We start from the raw sequence: 12,304 nt of genomic DNA, 5'->3' as shown, positions 1-12,304 counted from the left end.
TCCCAGGAAGGAACAAGTTCCTGTGCAAGGTATGGCATTTTTTTAAAAGATGATTACTCATATAAAGTAATGATTCAGTTATAGAATTTGATTATAATTGAGAAATAGCACTTTTGTAGTGGACTTGGAGACATTAGAGACCTAGGTCTCTAATTAGAGATCCTGCCAAGGACACTTCACTTGCTGTGTGACAGTGGACCAGGTCCTTAACCTTCAGTTTCATTATCCATAAAATGTATGTAATAGCTAGTAAGCCTCATGAGGCTTTTGTGAGGTTCAAATGGCATAATGTGTGTAAACCACTTTGCAAGCCCCAAAGCACTATGTAACTTATTATTTTTACAAATCTAATATTGATACTATAATAAGCTGTGTGAGAAAGTTGTAATTGTGTTTAAAACAAATATGTTCTGCTAGCAACTAAAATTGATTTTTGGTACATTATTATGTTTTCTGTCCCCATTTCTTCATCTATATATTACTTTCTTATTTTGCTATGTTAAAAAGCTTATGCCCCAGAACTTTAAAAATAAAGTTCTCATAAATATGTGAAATAATATATGAAAGTTCCAATGTGCCTATTACTAAGAGATATGTGTTGTATTAAAAAGAAAAAAATTTAACAAGGGAAATTGTACTTCTTGGTTTTTTTGATAGATTATTTTATTATTTATCATAAGACAGGTATACATTATTCCATACTTTGTAGTCCTTTTTTGCTTTTTGAAATGCTGCCCCCCCCCCATTTTCTTCTATTTTGGTTTGTGTAAGTTTTGAAATCTTAACTGAATATTTAACACATGCATTGTTATAACTCACTGGGATATTAAAATTAGACTTTATAGTCTGATCAATTCAAATCACAGTACCAAAGAACTATAGAAACATTTATTCTCTACAAGGGTAAAAGATAATTTTTCTATCATTCTAGTAGTTTCATGGCAAAACATGGCAGTTTTGGGCTTTGCCAAGTATGGTGATTTTTCTTCTTCAGAGAGGGGAAGAAAACCATTGTTTTTCCATTTGGCAAGGTATTCTTTAAGTATTTCCTGCAAAAGAGAAAGTCCTTATAAGAACATTCTCCTTGAGACAACTTAAATCATGAAGATTAATATTTTAGTTCTATAGACTGCTTTCTGCTGTATGTGTGTGTGTGTGTGTGTGTGCGCATGCGCACGTGCATGCAATGCAGCTTTTCTGCCAAATATAGTTATCTTATAACTTAGAAATATTTACAAATTAAGATACATTAAAATGACAGTTTGATTATTTACAGGCATAAAAAGTACAAAAGAAGATTGGTTAAAATGTATTCCTCAGAAGAAAAGAAAAATAGAAGCAATCAAAGACAAAGGTGACACATTGCCTGTACTCAGTTTTAATGTCCATTGTTTCTTAGAATGATGGCTGTTACTGTTCTTATTTGGGGTAGAGCATACTTAATGAAAGTAACATGCTATACTTACTGTTCTTTATTTGTGCTTTACTGCCATTTTCCTCACGTGTTTTAAGTGGGCAGGGTTTTTGTTTGCTTATCTTGGTTTATTTCTAGTGCTTATTTTTAATGAGAAGAAAATGGAGCTTCCAGCACAGTCTTGATGAAGAAGAAAAAGAGAAATTTTGAAACTACTAGTAGAATTTTTGCTTTAAATGAAAGTGGAGACAGAAATCAGAGTTTTCTATTTAAAAGCAAGACATTCTATCTTGAATGTACAGTAGTTTCTTTCTTTCTTTTTTTTGGCTAGGCAGTGGGGTTTAGTGACTTGCCCAGGGTCACACAGCTAGTAGGTGTTATGTGTCTGAGGCCAGATTTGAACTCAGGACCTCCTGAATCCAAGGCCGGTGCTCTATGCACTGCTCTACCTAGCTGCCCCAATAGTGGTTTCTTTCATTGAAAACACTGAGCATCAAAAGTACACAGACAGAATCATCAAGAAAACAAAGAAGCAAAGCTAAATAAAAAAGAAAGCAAAAACAAACACATGAAAGGCAGGCAAACGCGTGACACTAGGGAGCGAGACTTAAATAATTACGGAATCATGGACTCTTCATAGCTGGAAAGGATGACTTAGGTTATCTAGCCCACACCATACCTGAGTAAGAATACCCGCTATACAAAATCCTCAACAAGTTGTTTACATTTGAAAGATTCCATTAATGGTGAATTACTGCCTCCCAAAGAAGTTCATTGATTCAAAAGAAAGTGGTTTTTTTGGTTTTGTTTTTTATCTTACCATAATCTTTCTGCATCTTCTGCTTAGCTGCTATGGAAACCTCAGAACAAATTCTCTCCCTTTTCCAAGTGACAGCCCTTTGGCTTTTATATCCTTTTTATACTTTTTTATATAGGGCAGCTAGGTGGTGCAGTGGGTAGAGTGCTGGCTTTGGAGTCAGGAAGATGAGTTTTTCTGAGTTCAAATCTGGAAAGTCAAATCAAAAGTTACTAGCTATGTAACTTTGGGCAAGTCACTTAACTCTGTTTCCCTCAGTTCTTATCTGTAAAATGAGCTGGAGTTTGCCTCAGTTCTTATCTGTAAAATGAACTGGAAAAGGAAATGGCAAAGCACTCTGGTATCTTTGCCATGAAAACCTAAATGGGTTGTAAAGAGTCGGAAACAACTGAAACAACTGAACTATAAGAAAAAACACACTTCTACACCCTCAGTGCTTTCAAATGCTTTTCAGGAAGGCATGATTTTCAGTCTTTTTGTTATTCTGTTCACTATTAATATAATTCAGTTTGTCAGTGCCCTTCATAGAATATGATACCCTGAAGTGAGCACGTCATCTAGATATGGTCTGACTAGAGTAGGAGTGTTGCTTCCCTGAATCTGGATGTTATCCTTTAATTCAGCCCATGATTGCATTAGCTTTTTTTTTTTACTACAATGTCACACTGTTTACTTACTAATTTTATAATTAATGAAAACCAGACCCTAGGTAATTTTCATAAGAAATGTTGTCTAAACTTGCCTAACTCAACCTTTATTTGTTCAGTTAATTATTAGAACCAAGTATAGGATTTAACCTGTTAAATTTTATTTTATTAGCTTTAGATTATCATTTTAACCTGTTTGAGATGTTAGCCAAGCCATCTTTTCCAGTTTTGTGTCATCTAGAAATTTGGTTGACTGTGCCATGTATACTTTATGTAAGTCACAATATAAATGTTAGTCACTAGAGAGCACCTTCTGGATTGGCATCTTTTTGTCCAGGTAATAGTCACCTGTCTTTGATTCAATTAGTTGTAAATTTACCCAGTTTTATTGTTCTCCAGCTCATCTCTCTCCATATTATCCATAACTCATACTAAAAATTAGCCAAAATTTTAAACATTTTGTTTATTATAGCAAACTTTTCCTTGAAAACAATGTCTATGTCTCATGCTTTCTTTAAATCACTCAATTATTTTAGACAACTCTCCTGTCTAAGTGTGCACGCATGAGTACAGAAAAAGGATTTCTTTTTGCCTGTTTATAAATAGCAGTTCTGCAAAGGAGCTTAAAAGTTTCTGTTGAGCCTCAGATTCCTTAAAGAGTCTGGCCCGTTTGTTAATGCAAGTGTCACAATGCGTGGATTCTTAAAATCTTGCCCACCTCAATCAGTGTTTTCATAAACCTTGTCTCTGACTGAAAACAAAAGTTTCTGTTGACATCAATTTATTTGTTGAGGTCCTCTGCTAGCACAAGGAGGAAACAACAGACAGAGCTCTTGCTATCCAAAAATTACAATCTAATGGAGGAGAATTGCTGCAGGACTAGAGAAATTTCCAGTGCTATGATTCTTTAAAAAGGAAGAGTACAGCCTGCAGACTTATAAAGACAGAACTAGGAGTCTTGTTGGAATGGTTTCCTCTTTACTGGAAACTTTCATTCTAAAACTGTACAGTTGTTAGAGGAGAGACAGAATATAAAACACACCTTAAATCAAAAGTGAATAGCAACTTGTACACATAATAGAGTTGCAGTTTCATGTGCACATTTTTAAAAATATACTTAAAAATTTAAATTTATACATTTTTAAAAATTATACTGTGTTATGGAAATGCTTGTTTTAATAAAAATTTTAAAAAATCAAAATAGAAGGGAAAAGACTAAAAAGGAATGCCAAAATAGTGAGAAAATGGATGAAAAGCAGACTGAAATGGGACAAGAGAATCAAAGAGAAAATAAAATTGGTAAAGGAAAGCATGACAAATTTAGAATAATAGCATTATTTTGATTGGATTTAGAATTAGATTTATCAGTTTGAAGAAAATAGAAGGGAGAAACAATCTTGAGACAAATTTGGCAAAAATGGAAAGAAACTTAAACCAGGGAAGCTGAGGGTGTAAGATACAGAGGTAAAGAGGAAGTAGATTGACAAACACTGAAAGAGGGACAGAGGAAACAGAAATAAGAAGGAACATGGGCATAGGTTGAAAGAAATTAAGGAAAGAATACAAGGAATCAAATATCAGCACCAGTTGGAGGTTGTAGGGCATATTTTTCTTTGAGTGTGATTTCAGTACGTAATCTTTAAAATTTTATGAACTTAATCTGAGGTCCCTTTTCACTTATGAATCTACACAAAGAGGTGGGAAGAGGCTAGGAGGAGAAAAGGAATACAGGACACTGGGACACTGAATGAGTGCCAAGGAAGGGACATTTGGAGAAGGAATGAGATGAGACAAAGCAGAGTGGTGATAGGAGTCCATGAGGCAGAGAGGGAAATCATGAATTCTAGGAAAGGGACATTCAAGCATCATTAGAGTCTAGCAACATATAGATACCTTGGTGGAGGCAAAGAGACGTGTAAAAGGAAAGGGACAAGCATATGCCAGTAAGGCAAGAGAAGAGAGAAATACAGACAAAAAGTAGGAAAGATTGAATCCGGGAGACTTTGAAATAGTTGAATAGTTGAATAGTCTTGAAACAAGACAAACCAGGATACTGACACAAATAGAATTGAACAAGATGAGAGACGCACAGACCTGGCATTGAGATACAACTCATTCAAACCAAAACTCAAAGCTACATTGAGGTGTGGGTATAGAGTGTTAAATGATTATTTCCATTTTGACATGATAAAATTGAAAGACAGATGTAGAATAAAATGAGACATTAAGGAATGGAAACAGGATTAGATAAAGAAATGGGAAAAGATCAAAAGAGAGTCTTAAAATAGACTACATAGATAGAGCTTTACATCGGCATCTTTTTAAATGAAAGTAATGTAGCTGATTACTTTTTAATCACTAAATTAGAAATTCCATGCTTCATTGATGCTTAACATTAAATAACAGTAACATTTATTTCCTTTAGATGACAATGCTCTATCTAATTCAAGAGTGTACAAGAGAACATTGAGTGTGGATGGATGCAAGGCTGTTCAGAACCCACCAAAAGATTCAAAAACAATGTTTCAGACCTACAAGAAATTATATTTGGAGAAAAGAAGTAGAAGCCTAGATGACAGTCCTACAAAGTAATTAATTATCTTTTGTTAGACAAAGTTTAGGAAGCAGTGTGTGGTACTGAAAATGTCCAAATGCTATTCCTTCAAGGATTAATTAATTTCTATTCTTTTCTCCTTTTTAAAATTCAATTCCATAGCTGGCAATGGATTCACTATTGCAATTATGAAGGCTTTCTAGGCATAAATTTTATTTCTGACTTAACTAAACATCATTTGGAAATATCTTGTTTGTATGTGGAGGAAGTTTAATGTTTCTTTGCTTAGAAAAAAACATCAAATAAATTGATGCAGAGAAACCTGATTGTGTTTAACAGGGAAACCATGAAGTATTTAGCTGCTACGTTGTTGAACCAAACAGACATAATTACAAAGTAATTGTTTTGTTTCATTTTTTTCTTATTTTTGTATTTCAAATACTGACTAGAGCTGTTAAAAATTCATCCTTAAATTTGAGGAAAAGCTGTTCCTCAACAAGTACTTGTACACTTTAATTAGAATTGTAAATACAGTCTTATGTTTATAAGCTATATTAGCAGATCTTAACTAATTGTGAATTTTGAAATATATTCTTGAGTATTTTGTTAAAAATGCCATTTTATACTGTTAAATTTTGTACTTGAATTATAAACTTTTCCCCAAAGTCTTGTTTTTTTACTTATTACATTGAATACATTTTGGATGTTTAAACATTACTTTTCATACTTGAAATAAACATTTATTTTAAAAAATGAGAAAATTGGTGTTTTTTTTAATCAAATATTAACTTTATTGAGTGTCAGCACATTTTAATAGGATGTTATATAAACAATTTCACTTGTATATAAAGTAGAATAAAAACACTAAAGGAGAGTAGATTATCAATAGGTTGGGTTGGAAAAGAAAAAATGGATGATTGAGATAGGTTACTGAAGCTTGATTCTAGGAATAAGACTGGTTGAAGAATGTAATATTGTGAAGGAATGAAGACAGATGGTGGAGCTAAGATGGTGGATTAGCAAGAAAAAGTATAGCCAGACCCTCCCTCACAACATCTCCAAACACCAGTCAGTTCCTGGGAAAAGAAAACTACCAAGAACATTATTGGCAAAATCCAGAGTTAGCAGCCAGCCTAACTAAAGCATCAGGGCACCCTGGGGGAGAGAACAGAGGCAGCAAGCTCCAGAGAAGTCAAATCACTGCTTTCACCACCTAGACCAACATCTCTACTCTGATGCTGATGGAGACAGCCCAGGACCCTGAACCCAACAAATAGCAGGGTCCCCCAAACTCCCAGAAATGCTTCTAAACCAGTGCCCACAGCCACTATTGAAGGAAGGAATCATTGTAGAGAAACACTGTACCTACCTCAATCGCCACCGCCAGCAGCTGCTAAACAACTGCCACCAATAGGCAGTGGAAGCACCTCCCAGACCACCAGTCCAGCTTCCAACCCTCATTGCCATCTTCTAGAGAGGCAGCTCCTGTGGAGAGGGTGCATGCCATCCCTACCAACTGCTATCTACTAAGCAGGCACGCTAACCTCTGCTGAGGGTAGGACAAGGCAGCATGAGCCAGACAAGTCAAACCACCATCATTATCCTGACCATGATCTCTCCTCTGACCCTGACAGATACAGCCTACATCCTTTAACCCAAGAAAAAAACCTTTGGAATAGCAGTGGTTCCAGCACAGAGTCCCTTGCCTAGGAAGCAACCCTGTGGAAATGAAGTTTGGCAACTGGGTGCTACCACTGTATCCTTTTAAGACCTCAAAAAGGAGGTTTTTGTCACTAAAGTCCATGGCATTGTTATGTCAAATGGTTCAGCATCAGAAACTGATATTTTTTTTAATCAGTGGAAATGACATTAAAGAAGAGGCATTACCATCTGCTTTGTTGCTGTACACTTAAGGATCATGGAACTTTTCCATCTCACTTGCAGTTGAAACCTATGTATGTAGTTTCCACCTTCAGCGTGTGAACTCCTTGAGAGTAGGGATTGTCTTTTCTATTTGGATCTCCAGTGCTTTGCATGTAGTAAACACTTCATTCATGGGAAGAAAAAAATACTGTAGAAAGCCAGAAATAAAATAGGCATCCTTTATATAGTTCCTTAAGGTTTGCTAAGTGTTTTACAAATATTACCTCTTTTGATCCTCACAACCACCCTGGGGGGTAGGCACTATTTTTGACTCCTGCTCCAGTGAACAGTATTACACACTATTTAGCAGTCACCACTATAAAAGTGGTGGAGAGCCTGATATGTGATATTGCAGAAGGCAAAAGATAATCGAGAATAACTTACTCATGAAAGCAGTATAATCCTACAGGAGAAAAAAAAATAGACTTAAATGAAAAAGAGGACATCAAAGCATTCCTGATGATAGTGACCAGAGCTCCATAGAAACTTGAGTGCAAATATGCATGACTGCTTATATTCAGATATGGGAAGATGATACACGTGTCCCTTCAGAACCTTAATCAACATCAGAGGTTATAGAGAATGTCTAATTAAAAGTCCTAGAAATGGATCTGTTGTGATGTTCTTAACAGAAATGTAAAGGGAGAGAAATAGGAATAGATTGGAAAGGGGGAAAGAGAAGGATGGGGAAAATGATGTATTAAGTGGGGGCAAATAGTTTATATAAAGCAGGAGGAAGGCAAGAGGGAGTAAGTGACACTTGAACCTCACTCATCTGAACTAATCCAAGGGAGGTAAAATGCACACATTCAGTTGGGCAGAGAAATGCATTTCACACAACAGAAACAAAAGGGACAGGGAAATCTGAAGCAAGGAAGATTAAGGAAGAGATTAGTCTTAAGCAAAACAGTAAAGATTACAAAAATATTTGTAGCAATTCTTTTTGAGGTAGTAGAGAATTGGAAGCTGAGGGGGTCGATTGGGGAATGGCTGAACAAGTTACAGAATTAAAAATATAGAATACTATTGTGCTGCAAGAAATTATTAAAGACGTTGGTTTCAGAGGAACCTGGGAAGACATGCTGTGGTTAGATGAGCAGAACTAAGTGAACAATTTATACAAGATAACTTTTATATATATATGTATATAATGTATGTATGTATGTACGTATGTGTATATGTACATATATGTGTATGTATGTATGTATAAAGAAAGAAAACCGATATTTGAAAGACTTAAGACCTTTGATGAATAAACATAGTGGTTTACCACAATTCCAGAGGATGCATTTTGAAACATGTTACATATCTTCTGATAAAGAGATGATGGAAAATACAGATGGACACTGTTTTTTGGATATGGCCAATGCTAGAATTTCTTTTACTTGACTGTACATACTTGTATTAGGGATTTTCATTTTCTTTCTCAATTGGGAGTGAGGAAGGGAGGGGAAGAGAAGGTAGTTTTTGTTGATGAAAAATAAAATTTAAAAAATTTAAAGGATAAGTGAGAGCTAGAGGGAAGAATGATCTATGGATCTGGTGTTCAAACCATGTTATTGTGAAAGAAAATTTTGAAAGCTGCATGAAAATGAGTGGATCATAGAGTCTAGGAGAGAGTAGTTTTTCTTTGTATTCTCATTGAATCATTGAATTTTCTTTGCTCCAGGTTTTTCACTCTCTGTTCAAAATCATTTATTCTTTTTCCAAGTGCTTTAATTATACTTCTCTGGCTTCTTTACTGTGATGAAGTATTAAGCCTTTCATAGCACATTTGACAGTGCCTCATTTTATCTTTATGAATAAGATGTAAAGGTGTGATAAAATAACAGTATGGTTTTGTGAACTCAGAACTAGTTAAACTGCCAAATCTATTAAAGAGTTCATTTCCGCTTAGAATGATGTCTCAGTTTGGAACATTCTGGGAATCTCTAGTGAGTCCTTGCCAGCTACTTAGTACGTGTGTGGTTTTTAGACAAGTCAATTAACCTCCTAGGTTCTTAGTTGTAAGATAAGGTTGGATTGGATTTATGATTTCCTAAATTTAGTCCTGAATTTAAGTCTTATTCATTACGGATTTCTGCTCACCCACGTAAGCAATAATCAACCAGGACTCCAGCAGGCTGATGATGAATCATGCTTCTCATATCTCAGAAGAGAGGTGATGGTCTAGAAGTACAAAGTAAGGCATATGTTTTCAGTTTCTGAAGGGAGAAGCCAGTTATCTTAAGGAAGGAATCCTTCCTGAACTTGATTAAGGTAATGATCAGACAGAGCAAAATTCCATTGAGCAATCTACTTAAGAGCTGTATCCCCCTTCTTATATTTTGATAGTTAGGATTTCTATTTATTATTATTTGAGTTTTTCCCTTTTTTGCTTTTCTAATTATTTTACTTGAATGTTCAATTCATAATTTTTTCTCCATTAAAAATGAAAATGTTTAGAAAAATAAAATTTCCCCAAAGTCAAAGGCTACCTTGCCTGTATCTCAAAAGTTTTGCTATGTTGTCATTTTCTTTGAGGAAATTCTCTATTGGTGCTACAGTTTTTTCTTTGACTCACATCTTGTTTAAAATTTGATTAGTTTAATCCTTTCTTAAAATTCTCCTTGTTAATTATTCTCTTTATTGGGTCCTGTTCAGTGAGGGATGCATTTAGTCTTTGTCTTTCTATGTGTGTATGAGTTTTTGTGTTACAGCACATGATCAGTTTTAAAAATTTTTTTTCTTAATTTATTTTAATTTGTAAACAATCACTTCCATAAGTTTTTGAGTTTTAAATTTTTCTCCCCCTCTCTCTTTCCCTACCTCCCTCCCCAAGACGGCATGCAATCTAATATAGGCTATACATATACATTCCTATTAAACATATTTTCACATTAGTCATGTTGTAAGTAAGAATTAAAACTAATAGGAGGAACCTCCAGAAAGAGGAAACAAAGCACATCAGAAAAAAAAAATAGCAAATAGTATGCTTCGATCTGCGTTCAAACTCCATAATTCTTTGGATGTGGATAGCATTTTCCATCATGAGCCTTTTAAAGATGTCTTAGATCCTTGTATTGCTGAGAGGGGTTAAGTCTATCAAAGTCAGTCATCACTCAGTGTGTCTGTTACTGTGTACAACAGTCTCTTGGTTCTGCTCACTTCACTCAGCATCAAACCATGCAAGTCTTTCTAGGTTTATCTGTCTGTTCATCATTTCTTATAGCACAACAGTATTCCATTACATTCATTTAGCACATTTACAATTATGATTACTATCTGTCTTTCTCTCCATCCTTTCCTCCCGTTTATGCTTTTTTTCTCCTTTCTCCTTTTCCCTCCTCACTAATATTTTGCTTTTGACCACCGCCTCCCTCAGTCCCACCTCCCTTCTATTATCCCCCTCCTTTTTCTTTCTCCTTTTCCGTCTTACTGCCTACAGGGCATGTTAGGTTTCTATGCCTAACTGATTATGTTATTCCCTTCATGAGCCAAATCTGATGAGAGTAAGGTTCAAACAATGCTTGTCTCTCTCTCTTCTTTCCCTCTGCTTCTAATAGGTTTTTGTGCCTTTTCCTGTGTGTAATTTGCCCTTGTCTGTCTCCTCCTTTCCTTTTCTCTCAGTACATTTTCTTAGTTAGATCAGATTAATTCACTTACTTGGATCCATTTAACCTACTTGATTAGATTTTTTTCATCATTACATCAAAGTCAATTTATACCCACCCCTTTTATGTATACCCCTTCAACATGGTGTAATAACAATACAGCTTTCAAGAGTTACAAGTGTCATCTTCCCTTGTAAGGATGTAAACAGTTTGCCCTTATTAGTAACATGTTTCTTTCTGTCCTGTTTACCTTTTTATGTCTCGCTCGAGTCTTGTATTTGAAGATCAAATTTTCTGTTGGGTTCTGGTCTTTTTATGAGGAAGGTATGGAAGTCCCCTATTTCATTGGATATTCATCTCCTCCCCTGAAAGATCATGCTTATTTTCACTGGGTAGTTGATCCTTGGTTGTAATCCAAGCTCCTTTGCCTTACGGAATATTATATTCCACACCCTACGGTCTTTTAATGTAGAAGCTGCAAGGTCCTGTTTAATCCTGACTGTGGTTGCATGATATTTAAATGGTTTCTTTCTGGCTGCTTGCAGCACATGATCAGCTTTTTTAAGGTTCTTGCAAAATTTAAAACTATGTATACTTTTTATAATTCCTATTCTGTAATTGCTAGAGATCTATCATATAACTTCTAAAACAGTCTTTTCACTTCCTTATTGTGTATCTTGTTTATGTTTTTGTTAGATTTTTCTAGGTCTGAAAGGAACAAATTGAAGGCCTAATTATTATTTGACTATTTCTGCCTCTAGAATCTAGATCAATTAGCTTTTCCTGTAAATCATTAGATGCTTTGCTATTCAGTGTGTATTGAGAGAAATGATTATTAATAACTAATGATTTAGGGAGATTCAGAGGTCTCCCTTTTCTCTTATCCTCCTTGCAAGACCTCAGTTTCTGAAAGCTGAGCTAACCTTCTCCTCTATCTGATCCCATTCAACCTTGTGAGGACTCTGTAGTCTAAAGTGAATTCCATTCAAACAAGTTTGGGTAGAGATGGAACCTTTTGTCTAAATTGCCTGAGTCTGGGGTGGTCAGGGTATAGAGATACTCTCTTTGTCCAAGGATGACATGATGTCCCTTCTCAGCCCTTCATTGTCATAATCATTCTCTCATTAACTGTTAATCAGAGTTGATTGCCATCCTTTTGAACATATAAGCCTTGAACCCACCACCACGATTGCCTTTGGTGTGAGAGGGAGAAGGCCAAATGACCATCTTGTGTTAAAAGACTGGCATTTTTAATAAAATGGTTAAATTACCAAGAAATTATGTTTCTTAAACCTTTTTTTTCCAATTTATTTATTTTTAGTTTACAACATTACTTCCACAAGATTTTGTGGAAAG

Source organism: Vombatus ursinus, unplaced genomic scaffold, assembly GCF_900497805.2.
Source record: "Vombatus ursinus unplaced genomic scaffold, bare-nosed wombat genome assembly UNPS02014941.1, whole genome shotgun sequence".
Taxonomy (NCBI): Eukaryota; Metazoa; Chordata; class Mammalia; order Diprotodontia; family Vombatidae; genus Vombatus; species Vombatus ursinus.
Note: the sequence above shows the minus strand (reverse complement) of the source record.